General features: G+C 40.5%; 1 long non-coding RNA gene across 2 annotated transcripts; it reads left to right on the forward strand.

The window, feature by feature from the left end:
- The first annotated feature begins 1,197 nt into the window (after positions 1 to 1,197).
- On the forward strand, positions 1,198 to 23,333 carry LOC121641721. 2 transcript variants are annotated; one of them, XR_006010777.1, is made up of 4 exons: positions 1,198 to 1,260; positions 1,360 to 1,443; positions 9,729 to 9,826; positions 22,810 to 23,333. It is a non-coding gene; the product is annotated as an uncharacterized LOC121641721 (long non-coding RNA). The 2 variants fall into 2 exon arrangements; XR_006010778.1 differs by lacking the exon at positions 22,810 to 23,333 and adding an exon at positions 10,459 to 10,676.

Raw genomic sequence — 23,333 nt, forward strand, 5'->3', positions numbered from 1 at the left:
ATGAAGAACAACAAAGAAAAGCAACCGGTGTCACTAAAATAAATAATAATAAAGTTAAATGTTCAATGGTGTTTGACAAGAAGCTTGTAAGGGGAGTAATCTCGGGAATCCCTCTGAGGGAATCAGTAGATGTCATTAAGGAAAGCATAAGTAATGCGAAGGTAAAGGACGCGAAACGACTGAAAATGAAGCGGGATGGTGCTATTACTGATAGCTTATCAATTGTCTTAACGTTTGACGAAATTAAGCTACCTGACAGAGTATTCATAGGCTACATGAGTTATGAGGTCAAGATGTATATTCCACCTCCACTTCGGTGTTTTAACTGTCAAAAGTTTGGCCATGTAGCTGCGGTGTGTAAAGGAAAACAAAGGTGCAGTAAATGCAGCGGAGAACATATGGGCAATGTGACAAGGATGCAAAGCTTGCAAAGTTGTTAACAACCTTCTTCAGGCAGGTATTAATCTAACGCTGGTGTGGGTCCCAGCGCATGTAGGGGTTATAGGAAATGAGTTGGCAGATAAATGTGCCAAGCAAGCAGCTGGACATACCAACATAGATATAGAAATCAAATACAGTCAAGCGGAAATCAAAAGCATGGTTAATGCACAATAAAGGGAAGATGGCAAACATTATGGGATAATGGGCAGACTGGTAGACGGTTCTACAACATCCAGAACAAAGTGGGAAAGGGCAGGTATACAAACAGAAGTAAGAAGGAGGAGGATGTTCTGTCAAGAATGAGGTATGGGCACACAAGGCTAAACAACAGTCTGTTTATGATGAAGAAACATGCAGATGGCAACTGTGAAGTATGTGGTAGACCAGAGAGTATAGAGCATGTGTTTATATATTGCCCTAAATACCAGGATGATAGGCGCATATTGGCCTCACTGTTGCAGGGACAAAAGATAACATTTAACTTGCAGGACATTCTTCAGGGAAGCTCAGGTGAAGTCTGTTTCAATTATGTATTTAGTTTCCTGAGGACTACAGGACTGATATACAGAATTTAGTTTTTTTTGTTTTGTTTTGTTTGTTTGTTTTGGTTGTTTTGTTTGTTTGTTTGTTTGTTTTTTAAACGTTAGACAGGTAAGACTCATGTTCCATACCCCAGTCCAGTTGGTGGCGGTAATGCACCAGTAAGTTAGCTGCCAACCGCCTTAAAACCCAAAGAAGAAGAAGAAGCAGAAGGAAAAAAAATCTAACTTCCGGGTTTACCTCATCACTGCTGGAGAATCCATTTAACTTCTTTTCAAGGTATTTCTGCAACATTAGTTGATGAAAACTTTAAACTATAGTTGGAGACTTCGACGTATCTTGGATTCTGACGGTTGTACGTTTCTGTCCTCTGCGGAGGTTCAGCTCGCTGGGGAGGAACGACGGCGTGGAAGAGGGACCGGACAAAGACTCGTTATCGAGGGACCCTGGTCGGGAAGGAAGGTGAGAATTAACACAGCTTGGTGTGTGTTACGTGTTCGGTTTAATCAGCGAGTGGTAATATTCCTGTGAACTGTGTGGTTGTGATGTTTGGTGCTTAGTGATGTTAAGTTGGTCTCGTGTCGAGATCAGTTGTCCAGACCTGCGTGAAGCTGCCCCCCCACCCCACGCAAAACAGTGAAAATGGTCTCTATCGTTTGTGCTGCGTTAGTGCTGGTTTGTCCAGAAGAAAAAAATAGTTTGTGCTGCTTTGGTTTCTAAAGGCTAAATAATATTTCAAATGTTAGACCGTTCACGCAGCCTCACGAAAACGGTTGTTTACAATTCGTCCGATTTTATTACCCAGAAAACTGGAGAATAATTAATTTTACAGAGAAGAAGGTTGTAGTGTGGTTTTAGAAGAAGGTGGCTTTGTCTTTTGATGATAGTCACCGACAATTTAATCATCCAGCTTCTTCCTTGTTTTAATCCAATATCCAAAAAAGTTTGTTGTATAAATTTAAAAAACGTTTGTGTCGTAAAATCAGTTTATGGACCAACGGTTTTCTTGTCAGCCCTAACATTTTATAACGGAAAAATCGCTGTAACCTTAGCTATTTTTTTCTTCTCCTTAAACAGCAATTTAGTTTTTACTGTTTCTCAAAAGATTGAAAGGTAAGTAAAAAGCAGTAATATTATCAGTTAATACAATCCAGACTTCATAGAGCTGCATCCTTCTAATGGAGATCATGCTGTAACTTGGCATCATGCAAGAAACGTTCATCTAATGAATGCAAAGACAAACCAGTTAGATTTTCCTGGGTATTCACATCCATTTATATAATAAAAGACCCAGATGAGTGAAAATTGTCTAAATGTGTAACTTGGATGTTAAAACACATCTTTCATTTGACTGCAGTAGATTAATAACAGGTTAATGAGAATACTTGGTAATAACTACTCAAATCTTTTGATGGCATATATGCACGACAGAATTATGACAAATCCAACACCATTCAAGTTTATTTAGGCTTTACCTGCAACCTCCTACATGTATTTTCTAAGTTAAAGTATAAATCACTGTTTATTATTTCATAGTATTTACCATAGTTTACATTCACTCATACAAGAGGATGACTTTAATATTATTTAATTTCTTTTACTGAGGGATAAATGAAGTCCTCAATAAAGTTGGTTGTAAATTAGTAAAACTATTAAAGTAATTAATACCATTTAGACATCTCTCCTTCAACCAGATGCCCGAGCAACCAGCAGTAGACAGAGGCTGTGTCCAAATGGGCTCCCTACTCCCTACATAGTGCCCTGTATAGGGCTCACGCCATTTTGTCGGAGTGTCCGAATGTCCAGAGAGAAAAAGTAGGGCACTCAAAATTACCCACAATGCATCTTGAAAAGTAGTGAGCATCAATGGTCACCATAGATATATACACGTAGATGCTGCCTCTGACGCTGCTGTCCATTGGAACGATGCGTCAACTTGGCCACCATCTTGGGCCGTGTCTACTTCCTGCATTAGTCAACAGAGGCAGAGGTCTATCAATGATTAAAATCACCATAACTCGCTGAATTTTTATACGATTTTTAATCTGTTTGGTTCATTAGAAACATCATACATATTTATAAAGGCAAAGGCAAATTTATCTGTATAGCACATTTCATGTACAAGACAATTCAAAGTGCTTTACATAAATCATTACAGCAGGGTGCAGACAAGTGCATTAAAAATAATAAATAATAATAAAAAAATAAAGATTAAAAGAAATGCAGTTAATGAAATAAAAGCAGAAGGAATACGCTAAAATAAAATTGTTAAAGTAAGCAGAAGTGTTGACATCTTGAAGGTCCTCTTTTAAAGTTGTGGCTACAACTGCTCTTCATGATAAAGGTTATGAAATGATGAATGCTGTGTTTTTCCATTCTGACTGACTTACTTTACTGGTTCATGTGATTTGCATAATCTGCTCAATAAAAAAGCTGCTCTGGGGTTGAGACTTTGGAGTTGACACCAGATACTCTCTGAGTGCTGAACCACAGTCTCTCCCCATCGCGATGTTGAAAACCTGACCTCAACCTGATGTGTTTTGGTCCTAAACCATTCAGAGCTTTATAAACCAGCAGCAGAACTTTAAAGTCTATTCTCTGACGAACAGGCAGCCAGTGTAAAGACCTCAGAGCTGGACTGATGTGGTCCACTTTCTTGGTCTTGGTGAGGACTCGAGCAGCAGAGTTCTGAATCAGCTGCAGGGGTCTGATTGATTTTTTTAGGTAGAACCTGTAAAAACACTGTTACAATAATCAAGCCGACTAAAGCTGGACTAGTTTTTCCAGGTCCTGCTGAGACATCAGATCTTTTACCCTTGATATATTTTTAAGGTGATAGTAGGCTGATTTTGTAATTCCCTTAATGTGTTTTTCAAAGTTAAGGTCTGAGTCCATCAGTACACCCAGATTTCTGGCCTGGTTGGTGGTTTTTAGGTGTATAGACTGAAGCTCTGTGGTGACCTTTAATCGTTTCTCTTTGGCTCCAAATACACCTCAGTTTTGTTTTTGTTTAACTGAAGAAAGTTCAGACACATCCAGTCATTAATCTCCTCAATCCATTTACCAAGAGCCTGTACGGGGCCTCGGTCTCCTGGTGACATTGTAATATATATCTCTGTGTCATCTGCGTAGCTATGGTAACTAATTTTGTTTTTCTTTATAACCTGTGCCAGCAGGAGCATGTAGATGTTAAACAGAAGAGGCCCCAGGATGGAACCTTGGGAAACTCCACATGTAATTTTTGTCTACTCAGATGTAAAGTTACCTATTGACACAAAGTACTTTCTATTCTCTAAATAAGATTTAAACCAGTGTAGTGCAGTGCCAGAGAGGCCACCCAGTTCTCCAGTCGTTTAAGTAATATATTGTGGTCGACTGTATCAAATGCAGCACTGAGGTCCAGTAATGCTAAGACTGTCATTTTTCCATCATCTGTATTCAAACATATGTTATTAGTGACTTTGGTCAGAGCATCTCAGTGCTGTGGTGCTGTCTAAAACCTGACTCGAAGACATCGTAGCAGTTGTTTGTGTTAAAAAGTCGTTTAGCTGATGAAAAACGGCTTTTTCCAGTTACTGCTTCTCAGTTACTTACTTAGAAAAGGAAGATTTGAGATCGGTCTGTAGTTGCTCATTTGTGTTTTGTCTAGGTTGTCCCTTTTTAGCAGGGGTTTGATTACAGCTGTTTTTAAAAGTTCTGGGAAGACGCCAGAAATTAAAGACAAGTTCACAATCTGTAACAGATCTGGCTCCAGAGTCTTTGAGACCTTTTTGAAGAAACCTGTGGACAGGATGTCCAAGCAGCAAGAGGAGTTTAGCTGACATAAGATGTCGCCCAGATCTTTGCTGTTAATGGGATTAAACTGTGTCATGGTGCTTAAACTGGTTTTCAATGGACACAGTATGTCTGTTGAACCTGCTGTTGATGAACAAACGGCTTGTCTGATATTTTGGATTTTTTCCATGAAAAATTTGGCAAACTCATTGCAGGCCTTGGTGGAATAAAGTTCAGGTGTTATTGAAACAGGAGGGTTTGTTAACCTGTCAACAATAGCGAATAAGACCAGAGCATTATGATAGTTTTTGCTAATAATGTCAGAGAAATAGGACTTTCTTGCATTCTTCAGTTGTAGATTATAAGAGTGAAGTTTCTCTTTATACATGTCATAATGAACCTGTAGATTTGTTTTTCTCCATCTGCGCTCGGCTTTCTGACCCTCTCTTTTTCCATGCTTTACCAGTGTGGAATTTCTCCATGGAGACTTTTACCTTAATAGGAGCAATGACATCCATAATACTTAACATTTTAGTATTAAAACTAGTGACAAGCTCATTAGCTGAACCCCCTGACAAGGCAGGTGTTGAAGAGAAGACCTGGTTAAACATCCCAGTCGTGTTTTTAGTTATACAGCATTTTGTGATCATCTCTGTTGAGACATTTGTGTGAACAGAAACTGTACACTCAAAGAAAACACAGTAATATTTCAGACAGGCCCACATCACACACAGTAACCTTGGAAACATCCAAACCCTTTGAAATCACCAAGTCTAGAGTGTGTCCTTTAATGTGTGTGGGCTCTGATATATGCTGATTCAGCCCAAAGTTCTCCAGACTGTTACCCAGATCTTTAGTCGCTTTGTCCTGAGGATTGTCTACATGGATGTTAAAATCGCCAAAAATAATTACAGTCAAAATCCAAACAGATTGTAGCAGCGGTTCACTAAACTCTTCATAAAATTCTGCGCAGTGCCCTGGTGGTCTATAGTAATTTTGATATATTATTTTATAATAAGCTTTCAACTGAAGAGCCACATATTCAAAAGAAGTCAAACTTCCAAGAGATAACTGCTTACACTGAAATGATTCATTAAATAAGACTATAACCCCCCCTCTCCTGTTCAGTCTGACCTCACTGATAAAACTAAAGTTGGGAGGGGTTGACTCTATCAGAGCTGTGTTCTTATCTTGGTTTAACCAAGTTTCTGTTAAAAACATAAAATCAAGGTTGTGCTCAGTTATAAAATCATTAATTAAAAATGTTTTCCCTGCTAATGACCTAACATTTAATAAAGCTAACTTAATGGGCTTGGTGTTGTTTACCCTATGTTTGGGGGCACGCTGTGGCTCACAGGGTACGTTAACTCTACTTAGAAACCTTTTAGAAAGCAGCTCTCTGTGTTCTGACCGAGCTACTTTTCTCCTTCTATTGCCAAACAGTAGATATTTTTGAACCTTCTAATAAACAGGGGTCCAGCTGGACCTGGGAAAAATCATGACTGCCGTTATCTACACAGCCTGGACCCTCCACACATCATACATCCGAAACATGAAGCTGGCATGGTGGTACAGGAGGGCTGGGCGCCCCCCCTTTAGCCGCCCCGGTGGGGGGTTTATGGGGGACAGAAACATACTGTGACATGGGGTTCATTTGGTCACAATAGTGACCAGCTCTGTCACCTGGGAGGAAAAGTCCAGGAGGGGTATGGAGGAGGGGGAGAGGCAGGGTGACTTGGATGGAGTATGATGAGAGGAAGGGGGTGGGTCCTCGTTGAGAGCTTTGGGGCTTTCTTCAGTGGGGGCTAAGGTGGTTTTTTCTTAAGGTTTCCTCTAGGCCCTGTCTTATCACGTTGTTTTGGTCTCTCTCGTCTGTTGTCCTTGTCCGAGGGAACAGAGTGTCTGTTCAGAAAATAAAACAGGTTGGAGGCAAACAGCTTCACTCTGGACCTGTTCAGGCAGAATCCATCCATCTTAAAAAGTGCCTGCGGTCCCAGAAGAAGCTGAAGTTGTCTATGAAATGAACTGGATGTGTGGTACATACAGCCGACAGCCATGCATTCAGACTAAACAGCCTGCTGAATCTCTCCACTCCTCCTCTGATGGGAGGGAGAGGGCTACTCATGAATATCCGGGCATCCAGACAGCTGATCGTATCCAGCAGTTCAGTGAAATTCTGCTTCAGCACCTCAGATTGTTGTTTAACAACATCATTCGACCCCACATGCAGGATGAGGTTTTCCACAGTTGGGTGCGCCGCCACAATTTGTATAATTTTGCCTCTCACATCTGATACCATATCCTTGGGAAAGCACAGTAATTCTGTACGTTTTCCACACACATTCTCACGTCTTTCACACCGAAGTCACCAACAATCAGAGTCTGAGGCCCAGCTTGTCGCCTTCTACTTTCTGACTTGTTCTTTGGTCTTACCCTGGTGTGTAGGGAGATTTCATTTTGGTCATCGGATGTAGATCCAGAATCCTTCAGCAGTGGAACAAACCTGTTCTGTAGTTGCATGTCCAGTTGTTGTGGAGAGGATTTATTAGTTTTCCTTCTGATAACTGGCCACGACTGTGTCTTGCTAATGAGAGGGGTTGAGGATGTGCTTGGTTTGGATGGCAGAGCAGGCCAGCCGGTCGCATCGCTAATCTCAGCAAACTGGGCTCTGCCTGTTACTCGTCCTCCCATTTCCCTGTGAGATGATTTACTCTTTGACTTTGCACCAAAAGTATTCCAGGGAGGACTATCAGTGAACGAGTTATTGCCTTGTACATTGTCCTCCTTTTTCTTTCCAGCTAAGTTTGTGCTAATTAGCTGTTTGTTAACACAATCGTGTCCACTGTTTTTTATTAAAGGCAAGGTTGTTTCATTTCCACACAATCCATTCACTTCCACATTCACCTCGAGCTGTTGAATCTTTGTTTCCAGAATGTTGATCCTCTGTAGAAGTGTGTGATAGTCATTTGTAGAGAAGGGCGGCATCTTGCAGCTAGTTAGCTTTAGCTCCTGAGTAACTAGATAAGGCTTCTGCTATTTGTAGGCCACACTGATGTGACACTGACAAGATTGTAAGTCTTAAAAAATAGCAGGATCCAACCAAATCTACCACAAAATACAGTTCCAGTGATTAATGAGTATCCAGGTGCCGTTGCTCATGAGTTTCTTGAGAAGAAAAATAAGAATATTGGCAGAAAAAGGCAGACAGAGGGGACAGAAGCAGGAAGCAGTCAGAGGAACACAACAGATTATTTTTTATTATTTTATATCATACACTTACACACACTCAGACACACCCACATGCATACTGAATTTTTTCTACAATCCTCAGAGTAATAATAGTGATGCTCATATATGGAGTTCTATTATTTTTATAATATGAATAAAATAAAATATTAATAAATAAAAATAAAAGGAATGCCTAAAAAACAAAATAAAAAAAGAAACAGAAAACCACTCATTCAATAAAAGGATTGTCTAAATAAAAAATTTACCAGAAATACCCCCAAAATGAAATGCCTCAGTTAAAGTTTCATCTGTTCGTCTCGCCATTTTGATTCTGATGTGACAAGCCCAACAAGTAATGAACCTGATAAAGGCACCAAATAACACAACACCAATATAAAACAGACGTTTTTTAACACAACGTCAAAGAAATAAAATAAACATAGAATTACAAGAGTAAGTACTGAAGGGTTCATTCAAAAGGAACCATTTCTAATAGTGTATTTTATAATCATTTAGAGGAGACTCTGTTAGTGAAATAGGATTACATGAGAAATTGTCATGACACTAACTTTGCAAAGATGGTCAAGAAAATGACGGCTAAAAAGTGTAAGTAACAATCAATGAATAAATGAATGAATATATAATGAAAGAAATAATGGGATAAATGAACCCTTAATGAAGTGAATATATGAAGCAATAAGGCATAATAAGTCAAATTTCTTCCACAGTGCTGAGGAATTTAAAGCTTCTCCAGATTCTCAGTATTGATGTACAGTGTTGTGTTATCATCCTTCTTTTTACTAAAGGCAATAATGACATATTTGTTTCTATTTAGTTTTATTTGTTTTACATAGTGTGTCAGGTTATTTTCTTTGCATGACACTGTCAGCCCTTCCTCTGAACTCTCTCTGAACTTTTCTCCTTCTCTCTCTGTCTTCATTTCTCTGAGTTTTCTTCTCTCTCTCTGTTACTCCTGCTCTCTTTATCAAAACTTGACTTTGCAAGCTTGGCATCAGCAAATTTTGCTATGACATCTTTCATGTCTAAGGATTTTGTGATTTCTTGCTTAATCGAAAGAACAGCCAGGGAGGACAGCCTTTCTGCATCATGGTGGTTTGCAGGTATGTTTTTTATGAGTTTGAGTTTAGAAAAGCTTCTCTCACCTGAAGCTACAATAACTGCAGTACTTACATTTGGAGACAGGTCAACGATGTTCTCCTTATAAATGTGATTTAACATCTCTGATGGTGTTGAGATGTCTGTGGGGAAGGACTGAACTGCCCCCTTTACCTCCAGCCTCAGGTCCTGAGCTTCAACATCTTCTGTTGACTGCTCCAGTTTGTGGCAGCCTTCCCCTAGCCTCCCTACCACCTCTGTGCTTTTATCAGGTCCTTAGAATGGAGAAATCCATAAAGCTGGAAAAATGTTTCCACATAGGAAAACCTTTCTTTGACAGTGACCATGGCTGTATCGACAAGAGGAAGATCTCTTCTGCTGTACCCTGTGTTTCCCATTCTCCTCCTTTCTTATTCACGTTATAGCGAGAGAGAGATATACACACACAGTATATAATGTCTTGAATTTCCACTATCCTTATTTGAAATCACCTTTCACTCATTTTCCACAACAAAACCGCCCGGAATATTGATCTATTTATAAAGTCGTCCAATTTTCAAAACTTCGTTGGGATAACAGCGTGCAAACAAGAACTTGAATCTAATTGGATGAATGTGTATCTTTTTTAGAAAAACTGCGATGGTTTCTGCCGTTGTGATCTGCCACCCAGCAAACTGATTGGAGCCAATCTGATGCCCCGTTACTGCTAACGGAGACACGTACTTACGTAAGTGTTTGACCACTGAATTTAGCATAAGCATAAGTTTCACAATCATTTACAAAAATGTGCATCACTGAGAGCAGTTTGTAGCTTTAGTAGAAAGAACAACAGACTGAATTTTCTGGATTTTATGTTAAGGAGAGAGTATAAGAGGCCAACCAGACAGTATTATTTGGGTGTAGTGGACCTTTGATTAGCATTAGCATTGAATTTGAAAACTTTCAAATTCCTGCATCGGAGGCCTCCTAAAACAAAAGATTTGAAATAAAAAATAATTTAGCTTATTTTTGTTCTGTATCTTGGTCTTTCATGGTTAAATACATAATAGTTGACAGCTGCTGAGCGACTCATTTTATGCTATTGTAAAGTCAATATATCATGTTAAAATAGCATTTAATAAACTTTGGGTGGTGTCAGAGCAGAATGTACATAAGTTGCAAAGAAACAATGGTATCAGGTCTCTGGTTTATTGCAAAAAACAACTAGAATTTGAACATAATGTTTCTGTCCTTCTCATAAAAATCTGGCTTTTTGATTAAAAAACATCAGGTAGACAGGAACAGATCTGTAGTAACTGGTTTTCGTCTACTGTCTATCCAGTTTGTCCTTATTGTCATTATTCTTTGCTCTTCTTTTAGATCTGGGGTGTTTTTAACTAGTCTTCCTGCTTCTCAGTTCATTTAGTGTGTGGCACTCGTCAGTCATTACACGTCCCCAATCACCCTTGTCCTTACAACCGGAGTGGGTAGAGGCACAAGTTCACCATGGCTCGAAGGACTTTTATCTTGAGGTGTAGGCAGATTCTTAATGAATGCACACGGCATATCCTGATGGAGGATGCTGCATCCAATGTTCATGTGTAACACTAACATGATATGCTTTTGTAAGTTCAAAAATAACTTTGAAAATAATGTTATTCTGATTTAACATAAAACATTTTGATTAAAACATTTTTTGGACGCACTCTCATATCTTTGTGTTCTAGAAAATAAGTAAAATTTCAAATGTTTGGTATTGAAAGCAAACAAAGTGTAGCAAGTGACTTTTTCATTGGCTGGAAACAATGCAGAGAAGCCTTCAGTGGACCAGGGGAAGATTGATCAGTGTTACAGCTGCAGATAAACGTCTTAGTGACTTGGCTGAATTAACCAAAGAGGCCAGAATGGCTTCTCCATCAGGACAGCAACATCAGTACATAAACTTGTGTAGTGAGTATGATACATGGCAAACTCATAGCTGATTATAGCTTTGTAACTTAATGACATCGCTTTTTATTGTTTTTATTGTCTTATTACAATTTACAGTGGTTGCTGTGCATCCATTATACATGAATTTATCGTTTGATCATATGCATGTTCCTAAACAAGGAGCACTCTCTCTATTGGCTGTTTGTTACCATGAAAATGATCTTCTACAAGGTATCTATAAAGACTTTTCACCTTATACATTTTTAATCCTTGATACTCTCCGTTTAGCGCGCTGTACTACTGCACATAATACACACTTTATCAAATACAAGTCCAATAGCTGTCTCTCTTGGTTTTTAATTTTGTTAGTTACTGGTCTCAGGAAATGTAAATAGTAATCGTGGCTGAAGTGTGCAATTTTTCCACAACCTGTTAAAATGATATCAGAAGGAGTTTGTTAAAAAATCCACTTTTAAAGAAAGGCAGAAAACACCAGAGATTGAGTAGAATTGACAATTCTTTGTTTAGCCAGCAAAAAGAAAGCAATATATATATCTTAAGAGGAGGTCTGTCATAGCCTTAGCTGCTGAGCTCTAACACCGAAAATGCAGAGTCTTCAGGTTCAGCAAAAAAGACTTGCCTATCATTAATAATCCTCCTCTATATATTGTTACAATACGTGTGACTATGTGAATGCATGTTATGCAAATTCATGTGAATGTGTATTGTGTATGGGCAGTGCTCCTCCTCTCTCTTCCCGGGGCCTGGTCTCTCAGTCAAGGGTTCCTCTTTTTGTCCAGTCGTCTATCACAAGACCTGTTGAGTAAACATAGCCCTCCCTGCAGCATTTTGGTCACTGGGTCATAATATCATGCGCCCAAGTGTTGGCCTTTAAATGACTTCTGCCTTAGTTGTTTTTCACTACGTCTTAGCAGAAGTTTCAAGGTTCCCTTTTTTACCTAGTTTCCTCTTTTATATGAGCTTCTTCCTTAGTCTAGTATCTGTTTGACACTCTGTAGCAATTCTAATGATTAAGCTATTTTGAGCTTACTAACAACCTTAACTTAAACTTTGTGCCCAGCATTAAGAAAGCATATGAAATAAAATATTTACAACATGGCCCAGAGCCTTTTTTGGTTAAAGGCTGAATAATTAGGATTTTTTCCTTAAAAACAATTTAAAATGTTCTCATTTGCTGCGAGGGATGAAAGGAGTCTTCCCTATAAAAATCTGTCTCCTACATCAACAATGTCTTTGTCAAGTTTTTCTCCTTCAAAATAAGAGTTCCAATTATTATATTATTATTAGCAAATATTAGAAAATGGAAGACATACAACACTGATAATCTCCCTCCATCTGGGGCTCCACACGAGATCTCACCCAGTGGGGTCAAAATAATCACAAGAACGGTGAACAAAAATCCCAGAACCACATTGGGGGGACCTAGTGAATGACCTGCAGAGAGCTGGGACCAAAGTAACAAAAGCTACCTTCAGTAACACACTACGCTGCCAGGAACTCAAATCCTGCAGTGCCAGACGTGATCCCCTGCTTAAGCCAGTACATGTCCAGGCCTGAAGGTCTGAAGTTTGCTAGAGAGCATTTGGATGATCCAGAAGAGGATTGGGAGAATGTCATATGGTCAGATGAAAGCAAATTAGAACTTTCCAGTAAAACCTCAACCTGTCATGTTTGGAGGAGAAAGAACGCTGAGTTGCAAAGAACACCATACCTACTGTGAAGCATGGGGGTGGAAACATCATGCTTTGGGGCTGTTTTTCTGCAAAGGAACCAGGATGATTGATCCGTATAAAGGAAAGAATGAATGGGGCCATATATCGTGAGATTTTGAGTGAAAACCTCATTCCATCAGCAAGGGCATTGAAGATGAAATGTGGCTGGTTCTTTCAGCTTGACAATGATCCCAAACACACCGCCCGGGCAATGAAGTGACTTCGTAAGAAGCATTTCAAGGTCCTGGAGTGGCCTAGTGTTAAAGAAAACCCTAAGAATGCACAAGTAATAGAGAACAGGTATTTACCCACAATATACTTTTACCTGTGGTTTTCTTCTAGCCGTGTTCTTTTATCCAGATCACAGATGACAAGAAAACTTCTCTCAAGATTACAAAATTTATTAATTACAATTGAAATGAGAAATGTGCAGTACAGAGCTCTGGATCCTTCTGTCTAAGTTTTCCTTTTTGCTGGTTACAGAGAAAAAGGAGTTTCACTGTTCTGAACCCAGATAGAACTCCCGCTAAGCTCCTGGACCCAGTTTTTAGCCTCTCCTAAGCTAGACAGTGATTGGATGCTATCTCTAACTTAGTCGACTGTGATTGGCAGGTCCCATCCTTGCATCCGCCCCGTCTGGTACAGGTATATATGTGTGTGTGTATGTATGGATGGATGGAATGTAAATTACCACAAGCCTGGGGATGTGATACCCCCACCCTTAAATTTTTAGGTCCATCACAAAACATTTTTTTGCATCACTGGAAACAAAGAAAGAATGCTAATATCCTTCACAAACAGTCACATTTTTTCAACTTCACATTTCTCACATTTAATTTTTATTTATAAATTTTTTTTTGTACAGACATTGTCGGTACATTTGTTATGGTGAATTTCCAGTTTGTATTCCTGAACAATGAGTGCCCAGGGCATCAGTGTTTGGTTTTGATTGTACATTATTAAAAGGAATGTTAGCGGATTGTGATCAGTAAAGATGACGGTTGGCACATCAATAATCTCAGGCCTCTTCCAAAATGTCAACCAGTACCTGCCTTTTCAGTTCAAATGTCACCAGTCACACTCAACATGGCACTTTTAAATATACGCTCTCTGTTAAATAAGTCTTTTATTGTCAATGACCTGATTTTAGACAACAAACTAGACTGTTTGTTTTTAACTGAAACATGGTTGGGTTTGGATGCACCTGTTGTTCTAGCTGAGGCCTCCCCGCCAAATTTTAACTATTCTTTCTCTATAAGAACTGGTAGGAAAGGTGGTGGCACAGCATCTTTAACCAATAACACTCTCACCACCAAACAGATTTTATTTGATAATTTTACCACTTTTGAATATCACGCCATTGTTTTTAGCAGCCCTCCAGTTTTATGTGTCACCGTTTATAGACCACCCCAAAAATGTGCTGCTTTTATTAATGAGTTTTCAGAATTTTTATCAATCATACACACAATGTACAACATGATAATTTTAACCGGTGATTTTAACCTGCACATAAATAATCCTTTAGACTCTGTTTCAAAAGAATTTTTAAACATTCTTAACTATATGGATTTTACGCAACATGTCACGCAGCCGACTCACAACAGAGGACACACACTGGACTTGGTCATTACCTATGGCCTTTCTGCCAGTGTGTCCTCTGTTGTTGACTTGGCTGTCTCTGACCACTACTGTGTGTTTTTTAACATCACCGGTTTTATTCAGCGGGAGACCTCAGTGCGAACTGTGAGGAAGCGCTATCTAACCTCTGAAGTGGCTGCAAATTTTATCAAGGTTTGAGATAAATGTCCTCCTGTGATTTTACCTGCACCCTGTGATTTTATTGTTGAACATTTTAACAGTAAACTGAAGACAAGCCTCGACTCTGTCGCTCCACTCACTACAAAAAAGATTTACCCAAAACATATCTCCCTGGAGGAATGAGGAGGTTAAAAAACTCAAAAGAAATTGCAGGGCGGCAGAAAGGAGATGGAGGAAAAATAAAATGACAATAAATCATCAGATATTTTGTGAGCAACTTAAAATTTACCATAACGCACTAAGCAACTCAAGAAACATGTACTTCGCAAAAATAATCAGTAACAATAAAAATAATCCCAAGGTTCTTTTTTTCCACCATCGATCACCTATGTAACCCTGATTTTAACAGCTCCCAGCGAACCCCCACGGACTCTCTCTGTGAGCAGTTTGCAGACCACTTCAGAGGTAAAATCAGTGCCATCAGATGTGGTATTTTATGCAACCAGAACACGAACACATCTGAGTGCTTGGTTTTACCTGAGGAGACACTGGACAGTTTTGTCCTGGTTAATGCTGAGATCCTTGATAAAGTTTTCTCCACAGTAAAACCCACCACATGTCTTTTAGACCCAATTCCCACTTCACTTTTTAAATCATTTTATGGATTTTTTAAAGACGAGCTTTTATGCATGATAAATTGCTCTCTTCAGATGGGCGTCTTCCCTGCGGCCTTTAAAACGGCGGTGGTGAGGCCTCTTCTGAAGAAGAGCAATTTGGATTGTAATGATTTTAATAGCTATCGACCTGTATCCAACTTACCATTTTTAAGTAAAATTTTAGAAAAACTGGTTTTTATTCAGCTTAATGATTTTTTAAATAGTAGAAATATCCTTGAGATATATCAGTCTGGATTTAGGGTGAACCACAGCACAGAGACTGCTCTCCTGAAGGTTTTAAATGATTTTAGGATTAACCGTGACTCACAGAACCTCTCAGTCTTGGTGCTACTGGATCTTAGCGCAGCATTTGACACAGTAGACCACACTATTCTTTTAAACAGACTGAAACACCCGGTGGGCCTCTCTGGTGCTGTTCACAACTGGTTCACTTCCTATCTCACAGACAGAACTTACATGGTAAGTTTGGATACATGCTCCTCTAAGATCCATAAAATGACATGTGGTGTGCCTCAAGGGTCAGTTTTAGGCCCTGTTCTTTTTAATTTGTATATGCTCCCTCTTGGCAGTGTCATCAGGAGGCATGGAGTAAACTTCCACAGTTATGCTGATGATACTCAGCTGTACATCTCCATGTCTCCTGATGACACGAGACCAATGGATGCCCTTTTCAACTGTATTTTAGATATCAAATCCTGGATGGCAGAAAACTTTTTACAGCTTAACCAGGACAAAACTGAAGTTTTAATCATTGGTCCTGAGGCTCAGAGAGAGAAACTCTTAGCTAAATTACAGGCATCCGCATTAAACCCATCATCACAAGTAAAAAACCTGGGCGTAATTTTTGACTCTGAGCTTGGTTTTATTCCACATATTAAACATGTTACTAAAATAGGATTTTATCACCTAAAAAACATAGCCAGAGTCCGTCCCATTCTCTCTCGGGCCAACACGGAGATGCTGATGCATGCTTTTATCACCAGTCGTATTGACTACTGTAATGCCCTGCTCTCTGGTCTTCCCAAAAAGAGTATTGCACCTCTACAACTCCTACAGAACTCAGCTGCTCGTGTGCTGACAAAGACCAGAGGGCGGGCCCACATTACACCGGTTTTAGAATCACTGCATTGGCTCCCCGTGTGTTTCAGGATCAATTTTAAGGCTCTCTTATTGGTTTTTAAATGTCTTAATGGTCTTGGGCCTTCTTATCTTTCAGATTTGCTTTTACCTTATGAACCCTCGCGGCCCCTGAGGTCTTCCGGTACTGGCCTCCTGACTGTACCTAAAGTCAGGACACATACTCACGGAGAGGCAGCTTTCCAGTGGTATGGTCCTCGTCTGTGGAACAGCCTGCCGGAGGAGCTCAGGGCTGCAGAGAATGTTAATGTTTTTAAGAGCAGGCTCAAGACTCACCTTTTTAATTTAGCTTTTACTTAATATTTATTCATTTTATTTTTATTTATTTATTTCCCTAGCCTATTTATTTTTCTATGTTAACCCATTTTTATTTATTTTATGCTTTTATTCTATTTATATTATTTTTAGGTTATTTCCCCAGTGTTTCCTCGGAGGGGGCTCTCTGCACCGGGGGCTTTCATCGGCTGTGGCTGCTGCGGCTCTGTCCTGCGGGTTCTTTCGGCCTAGTTGGGTGGCTCCTCTGCCTCTCAATTGGCCGTGTGCCCTGGGTCGGTGTCCTGGCGGTCGTGGCCGGTGGGCGGCTCCCGGTGCAGACGGCTCCCTGTGATAGTGTTTCCTTACCAGGCTCATCTGTGCTCAACCTCGCATTAGTCTTTTAATATGTGCAAGTATGTGTGTGTGTATGTGTATGCTTGCTTGTACACAAGCGGGGAGGGAGGGGGTTATCTGTGGGGGAGGGGGGTTGTTTTAACCATGGAAAGCACTTTGTGCTGCATTCTTGTATGAAAAGTGCTATATAAATAAAGATTGATTGATTGATTGAGAAGAGGAACCCACGTAAACGACAAAATTCTGCAGAGCTAACAACAGTGACAGAGTCTCTTTTTCTATGGTGGAATAATGCATTTGGTGCTGGCTGAACTTCCACGAGAAATAGCCTACAGGGTGATCAGTCCTGTGATCGTCGGTCTGTAGAAGCATAGTACCTGCTCCTACTGCACTGGCATCAATCTCTAGATGGAACGGTTTCTGGAGGTTGGGAGCCGCTAGCACTGGTGCAAATCGAAGCAGAGCCTTGGCACTATCAAAAGCATGCTGGTATTCTTCATTCCATCTAAATTCCTGCTTAGGACTGATTAAAGCTGTCAAGGGTGAGACAACAGAAGCAAAGTTGCGGCAGAAGTTTCGATAATATCCCGTCATACCAAAGAGTTGGCAACGCCTTTCTATTTTCTGGGACAGGAAATTGGCTAATGACTTTTACTTTCGCCTCGAGAGGGCACACCACTCCTTGACCCACTTGTCTTCCGAGATAGGAGACAGTGGCCCAACTGAACTCGCATTTAGCGACGTTTAAGGTCAAGGTGGCCTGTTCTAAACGAGTGAACACTTCTTCTAGGGCACACAAATGGTCATCCCACGTATCCATATAAATCACCATGTCGTCTAAGTATGTGGTACAGTACGGGAGGCCTCCAGTGTGACTAAACACTGGAATGTAGCAGGAGCGTTACACATACCGAAGGACATCACTGTGTACTGTAAGAATCTGTCAGGGCTTACAAAGGCCAGAATTTCAGATGCTCCTTCTGTTAGTGGGACTTGCCAGTATCCTTTTAACAGATCTAATTTAGTTACGTAGCAAGCCAATCCTAAAGAATCCTAAAGAATACAAGCATGCTATAGTCTAACCTCTGCTCAAAAAACCCAACGTGGATCCCATCATTCTGTGTAATTTCCAAACTTCCTTTCATTTCTAAAATCCTAGAGAAGATTGTTTATACACAGATAAAAGAGTTTTTAGAGGAAAATAATGTTTTTGAGGTTTTTCAGTCTGGTTTCAAACCTCTTCATAGCACTGAGTCGGCTCTACTGAGGGTTTTTAATGATCTTTTATTAGCTACAGATTCTGGTGACCATGCGCTCTTGGTTTTATTGGATTTAACAGCAGCCTTTGACACAGTGGATCACAACATTTTAATGACTTGTCTGGGGCATTGTGTTGGCATTCATGGTACTGCCCTGGAATGGTTCGGGTCCTACCTGTGTGAGAGGACATTCTCTCTTAAATTGGACCATTTCCAGTCATCCCCTGCTCCTCTATCCTGTGGTGTCCCCCAGGGATTCATTCTTGGGCATTTGCTCTTTTCATTATACCTCCTACCCCTTGGGTCAGTTATTAGGAAGCACAATTGTGCTTTCCGTCTGTATGCTGATGATAGTCAGGTCTATGTCCCTCTTAAACGGAAGGACTCTTATTCCTTAGAAAAACTCGTAATCTGTCTCAATGAAGTCAAAGCCTGGATGGCCTTAAATTTTCTTCATTTTAATGAAAAGAAGACTGAAGTTATGGTTTTTAGTCCTGGTTGACAGTAGGTGCTCTCCTGTCGACTTGGGTCCTCTGGCACAGTATTGTAAATCTGATGTGACAAACTTGGGAGTAAAAATGGACAGTGATTTTAACCTAGACAGGCAGATCAGTGCAGTTGTGAAAGCTAGCTTTTTCCAGCTGAGGCAACTGGCAAAGGCCAAAGACATTCTTTTAAAGCAGGACTTTGAAACAGTAATTCATGCTTTCAAGACCTTTAACAAACCTCGAAGAGAGTGACCAAAATTAAGCTCCGCTGGGCCTATATCTGAGTGATTCCTGTGAAAACTCACGAGCGGCAAAAAGAACAAATGGGAGTCCTTCGTCCCACTTTTTGCTTTTCTCCCAACAATACTTACGTAACATATTTTTAAGGGTCTGATGCCACCTTTCTAATGCTCCCTGGCTTTCCGGATGGTAAACTGTACTAGTGATATGATGGATGTTCACATCAGTTAAGACCTGTTTAAACAGTCTGGAGGTGGAATTACTGCCTTGATCCAACTGTATCACTCGCGGCAATCCAAACCTTGGTAACCGCTCTAACAGTGATCCGCCGTAAGGGAATCTCTTCCGGATACCGAGTTGCGGCGCACATTAACATTAACAAAAAATTCTTTCCAGATCGTGTACGTGGCAAGGGACCTACACAATCGATAATAATTTTTTCAAATGGTTCACTCACAACTGGGATCGGATGCAACGGTGCACATGGAATCTTCTGATTAGGCTTCCCAGTTATCTGGCACACATGACAGCTGCTAACATGGTGAATGTTATTGAATTATTGAATTTCTTCAAACCAGGCCAAGAGAAATGCCTCAACACACGCCTGTAAGTTTTATTCACTCCCATGTGTCCTGACCAGTGATCATCGTGCGCCAGGTGCAGTACTTGTCGGAATGGCGCCAGTATTACAATCTGTTCTTCTACATTCCAGTCCTCTCATAGCAACCGGACACCAGCGTCGCATAAGCACTTTGTCTTTAATGTAAAAACCACTACTAACTGTTGCTAACTTGACAGCACTTACCACCTCTTTGAAGCACTTGTATAATGTAGGGTCCGTCCTCTGTGCGTCACACAAGCGTTCATGTGAAATAGGTAAGGGGGAGCTAGCGGGGACAGCTGAGCCTCCCAAACTTTTATGTCAGAGGCTGTTGCCGTTTCGTCTGTTTATCCCACCAGCTTCACATCATCTGAAAGAGATGTTGAAAGAAAACTGTCAGTCAAATTGATCTCATCTTCATCTTTCAACTGGTTACGTCGGAGTGCCTGAGCACATGTTACCACACATGTCTGTTTACTGATCTTAGGGGCATCCAGCACTTCCAGAACAGGAGTTACTCTGCCTCCGGTGATGTCATTCCCTAAGAGAATAGAGACGATAGCAACGGGCAACTCATTACAGACAGCCATAGGAAATACACCGGTTGCCAAGTCTGTCTTTAGATATACTAAATGTACAGGACGGGGTGCGTATCCCAATTCTACTCCACGCAAGATTACGCTGTACCCTGCATATGAACTTTCTGTGAATGGCATGGCATCTGCTCGAATGAGCATCTGGGAAGCTCCCGTATCCCTTAACATTATTACTTTCATGGGTTCTGATGAATCCTCAGACAGAGTTACGAAGCCATCCATAATAAATGGTGCAAAACATGGGTCCAGAGTTGTGTCAGCATCTCTTCCCTTGCTTTTACCAGCCACAAATCCCACTCCTTTTTCTTTAGGAGGTGAGGATTGGCCTTTCTGCTTATTTTTAAGCTTCATGCAGTTTCCTATTAAGTGCCCTACTTTGTGGCAATAATAACGAGCGTTCTTCTTGAACGCGAGGGATGGCTGATTTCATGTTTTCAACAGTAGTGTTTTTCACAGCGGGCTTATATACCGTATTATGAGTCAGTACATATTTGTCAGCAATTACAGCAGCAGCCGACAAAGTAGCCACATGCTGCTTATTTAAATAAACTACCACACTCTCGGGTAGCCGTTTCTTAAATTCCTCTAAGAGGATTAGTTCTCTCAGAGAATCAAAAGTGCTCACACCACCTGAAGAGCACCACTGGTCAAAGAGACTGCCCTTTTCCTGTGCAAATTCAACGTAAGTCTGGGATTAGGTCTTTTGATACTTTCTAAATTTCTGTCGGTAGGCTTCCGGTACTAATTCATAAGCTTTGTGTACCGCAGCCTTCACAATGACGTAGTGCTGGCTGTCATGAAGAGGGAGCGTTACTACGACCTCTTGAGCCTTCCCTTTTAATCTGCATTGCACAAGAAAGGCCCACCAGTCCTTTGGCCACTTCAAAGTTACGCTATTCTTTCAAACGCTGCAAAATAGCAGTATCCATCCCCGAATACTGGAACAAAAGGAATAAATTTAGTGATATCCAAGGGACTAGAGGGGACCAAGGCATCTGATGACCTGCTAGAGCCATCAGTCGCCGGTAAAGTGGACTGGGTTTGAGCTTCCAGCTCCAAACGACGCATGCGCACGTGCTTATCAGCCTCGATTTCCATGCGACGGATCTCGAGCTGCAAACTGCGCTAATGCTCCAACTGCAGCCTTGTCAATTTCATCCTCAACCGGGCATCTAGCCGGGAGGAACCTTAGCCATTCTCAGAGAGAAGCGGATCATACTTAGGAAGAGTGACAGGTGGAGTCATCCTGCCATCCCCCACAGAAGATGCTTTCTCGACACCAGCTGAGCCCAACTGACAATCACGCTCAGTCTTTCTAGGTCCCGCCTCCTTGGGCAGATCATCCACCACAGGCAACAATGCAGATATCATTACACAAATTGAGATTATATGCTCTCACCGTATCCTCCAATATAAAAAAAAGCTCCCGGACGAGCCCCCACTTTTGCTACGACCCCATCTCAAATCCAGGGGAATTGGGATCAATAGCAAAAACAAGCCGGACCAAACATAAAGATGTATACAAGAAATTTATTACAATACCAGGTTCAAAAAAGAAGGTGTCCAATAGTCGGTATATCAAGTCCGGTAAAAGTAAAAAGAAAACCAATTAACATAAGGTAATAATTACCAATAACAATTAACAATTAAACAAAATAATAAACAATTCTCTTTACGTATTAGAATTCCCAAATACTATACGAAAACAAAATACTTATTCTAATCTAAATCCAAAAATCTTACTCTTACTCTTAACCTTAACCAAATTGGTGCTTTTTATACAAACCAAAACCAAAATGCAATACCAGACGGTAGCCTTCAATACAAACCAAAAACTATTCAAACTACAAACCAAAATCTGCTATAAAACTTAATTCAAAAGCCACTCACACACGATGGGAGCGCATATGCTCAATTATCTCAACCAAAATCACAACCGTGAACTAAACTAAGGGAATTCTAAATGCTCTTACAAAACACCACCAGGGTTACTTAGACCAGCCACTACTATACACAATCCCAGTTGTCGAACTGTGGGCCTAATGGTACACAGCTGCCCTGAGGGCTGGCACTTCCTCCTTAAAGGCCTGGAGTCCTTCTGGTTGGCTGGCAGAGAAGAAGTGCAGGACTGTAGTCGTCCAATAACAGAAGAGCAGGGGTTCTGGAAGTGGGAAGAGGAGGGAGGTCCCTGCTGCATCCACAGCCAATTGCAGAGAAGCAACCGAGCACCAGAATGTAAATTACCACAACCACCGGCCACAGGCCTGGGGATGTGACAATAGGAAATTAAGTATTATATACTTTATTTATAGTTTTAGACATTAATGCATGTATATTTGCATATATTGCTCTGTATAGTAAACACTATATAAGAGTCTGTTTTATTGATATTTCTTTTATTCCTTATTTTAATACTTTTTACTTATCCTAACACTTGATATGGACCAAAGTACAACACAGGGAGACTGTTAATTATAACCATGTCATAGCATACACCCATCAAAGAAGTTTAACAATACATTTTAAGAAATAGAAGAATATAAAAACTTAAAAGAATTTTTTTTACATTGGGGAGCCACTGAATTTCCCAGGGACCGACTCAAATCACCAGCTATGGGTGCCGGAGACTCACTACATTGAGAACCTGTCAACATCACTGTTCAGGCTCCTTCAAATCCAGTTTTGTCTTTCTTTTTTCTTTCAGTGTTACCTGCAACAGCTGTTGGTGATTGATGAGGGGGTTCCCTGGAAATGGAGTCTGGACAAGCTGGATCCAGATCCCCTCTACTTAGAAGAGGAACCAGAGGAACTGTGGCCCAATCAGGATGCAAAAAGAGTGAAAAAAGTTGGAATGACAACAGGGCACATGGGTCAAGTGTAAACGATGATGTAGAGTGTAACACTGCCAACAACTCCCTCAGCTGCTCTGAATGTGGTGAAAAGTTTGACAACCAACAATCTCTCCAGAGACATTTAACAGAGAATCCTTTGAGTTGTTTGAAGCATAAGAAATGTTTTAAAGTAACACAAAATATAAATTTGCGTAGAGGAGTTCACACAGGAACAAAAGCAGTTAAATATGATGTTTGTGGTCACATCTGTAGTCATAAAAGAAAACTTGGGCTACACATGAGAATTCACACAGGAGACAAACCATTCAGCTGTGAGGAATGTGGACAAAGATTTAGTTGCAAGACAAACTTAAACCAACACGTGAGAATCCACACA

The sequence above is a fragment of the Melanotaenia boesemani genome, chromosome 6 (genome assembly GCF_017639745.1).
Source record: "Melanotaenia boesemani isolate fMelBoe1 chromosome 6, fMelBoe1.pri, whole genome shotgun sequence".
NCBI classification, from domain to species: Eukaryota; Metazoa; Chordata; class Actinopteri; order Atheriniformes; family Melanotaeniidae; genus Melanotaenia; species Melanotaenia boesemani.